The sequence below is a fragment of the Podarcis gaigeae genome, assembly GCF_964106915.1.
Source record: "Podarcis gaigeae genome assembly, contig: HAP1_SCAFFOLD_198, whole genome shotgun sequence".
NCBI classification, from domain to species: domain Eukaryota; kingdom Metazoa; phylum Chordata; class Lepidosauria; order Squamata; family Lacertidae; genus Podarcis; species Podarcis gaigeae.
The window spans coordinates 27,265-29,624 of NW_028153423.1; positions in this window are offsets into that span (position 1 = coordinate 27,265).

Sequence of the window (2,360 nt, forward strand, 5' to 3'; positions counted from 1 at the left end):
CCAAAAGGCCGGAAAAAAGACTAGGCCGCGTTTCCTAGGCGACAGCCAATGAGAAGCGGACGGAGGAGGGCGCAGGGCGGAGAGACGGGCAGTCATAGGCCAAAGGAAGTGTCACTCAAGGGTATAGGTCGGATGGGGAAAAAGGGCCGGAGCACGACTAGGCCGCGTTTCCTAGGCGGCAGCCAATGAGAAGCGGACGGAGGAGGGCGCAGGGCGGAGGGACGGGCAGTCATAGGCCAAAGGGGCTGTCACTCAAGGGTATAGGCCGGATGGGGAAAAAGGGCCGGAGCACGACTAGGCCGCGTTTCCTAGGCGGCAGCCAATGAGAAGCGGACGGAGGAGGGAGCGAGGCGGAGCGACGGGCAGTCATAGGCCAATGGGCTGTCACTCAAGGGCAGAGGCTGGATGGGGAAAAAGGCCCGAAGCACGACTAGGCCGCTTTTCCTAGGCGACAGCCAATGAGAAGCGGCCGGAGGGGGGAGCGACGCGCGGTTCCGCCCTCCAATAGGCCGGACGGGCTGTCACTCAAGGATACAGGCCGGCCCTCGCTTCGAAAAGGCCCGAAGCATGACTAGGCCGCGTTTCCTAGGCGACAGCCAATGAGAACCGGCCGGAGGAGGGAGCGAGGCGGAGGGACGGGCAGTCATAGGCCAAAGGGGCTGTCACTCAAGGGTATAGGCCGGATGGGGAAAAAGGGCCGGAGCACGGCTAGGCCGCGTTTCCTAGGCGACAGCCAATGAGAAGCGGACGGAGGAGGCAGCAAGGCGGAGTAACGGGCAGTCATAGGCCAAAGGGGCTGTCACTCAAGGGTATAGGCTAGATGGGAAAAAGGCCCGAAGCACGACTAGGCCGCGTTTCCTAGGCGGCAGCCAATGAGAAGCGCCGGGAGGCGGGAGCGACGGGTGGTTCCGCCCTCTTATAGGCGGAAGGGGCTGTCACTCAAGGTCACAAGCGGGCCCTCGCTTTCCCTCTCGAAAAAGGCCCGAAGCCCGACTAGGCCGCGTTTCCTAGGCGACAGCCAATGAGAAGCGGACGGAGGAGGGCGCAGGGCGGAGGGACGGGCAGTCATAGGCCAAAGGGGCTGTCACTCAAGGGTATAGGCCGGATGGGGAAAAAGGGCCGGAGCACGGCTAGGCCGCGTTTCCTAGGCGGCAGCCAATGAGAAGCGGCCGGAGGAGGGAGCGACGGGCGGTTCCGCCCTCTAATAGGCCGGACGGGCTGTCACTCAAGGATACAGGCCGGCTCTCGCTTCGAAAAGGCCCGAAGCATGACTAGGCCGCGTTTCCTAGGCGACAGCCAATGAGAAGCGGCCGGAGGAGGGAGCGAGGCGGAGGGACGGGCAGTCATAGGCCAAAGGGGCTGTCACTCAAGGGTATAGGCCGGATGGGGAAAAAGGGCCGAAGCACGGCTAGGCCGCGTTTCCTAGACGACAGCCAATGAGAAGCGGCCGAAGGAGGGAGCGACGCGCGGTTCCGCCCTCTAATAGGCCGGGCGGGCTGTCACTCAAGTTCACAAGCGGGCCCTCGCTTTCCCTCTCGAAAAAGGCCCGAAGCCCGACTAGGCCGCGTTGCCTAGGTGACAGCCAATGAGAAGCGGCCGGAGGAGGGAGCGAGGCAGAGGAAGGTGCAGTCATAGGTCAAAGGGGCTGTCACTCAAGGGCAGAGGCCGGATGGGAAAAAGGCCCGAAGCACGACTAGGCCGCGTTTCCTAGGCGACAGCCAATGAGAAGCGCCGGGAGGCGGGAGCGACGGGCAGTCCCGCCCTCTTATAGGCGGGACGGGCTGTCACTCAAGGTCACAAGCGGGCCCTCGCTTTCCCTCTCGAAAAAGGCCCGAAGCCCGACTAGGCCGCGTTGCCTAGGTGACAGCCAATGAGAAGCGGACGGAGGAGGGAGCAAGGCGGAGGAACGAGCAGTCATAGGCCAAAGGGGCTGTCACTCAAGGGTATAGGCCGGATGGGGAAAAGGCCCAAAGCACGACTAGGCCGCGTTTCCTAGGCGACAGCCAATGAGAAGCGCCGGGAGGCGGGAGCGACGCGCGGTTCCGCCCTCTAATAGGCCGGACGGGCTGTCACTCAAGGATACAGGCCGGCCCTCGCTTCGAAAAGGCCCGAATCACGACTAGGCCGCGTTTCCTTAGGCAAACGCGACGCCGCACCGGAAGCGGTGTGGATTGCAGCCAATGAGAAGCGCCCGGAGGCGGGCGGAGTGACGGGCCGATCGGCCTATGAGCGGGCCGGACTGGTTTCCAGCGTCGGAGAGGGCCCGCCTATAATGTTGAGTGACAGGCCCTTTGGCCTATGAGCGGGCGGGCTGCTTGTCGTTCTAGCCAATTCAAGGCAGGCACCGCCTATGAGGTTAA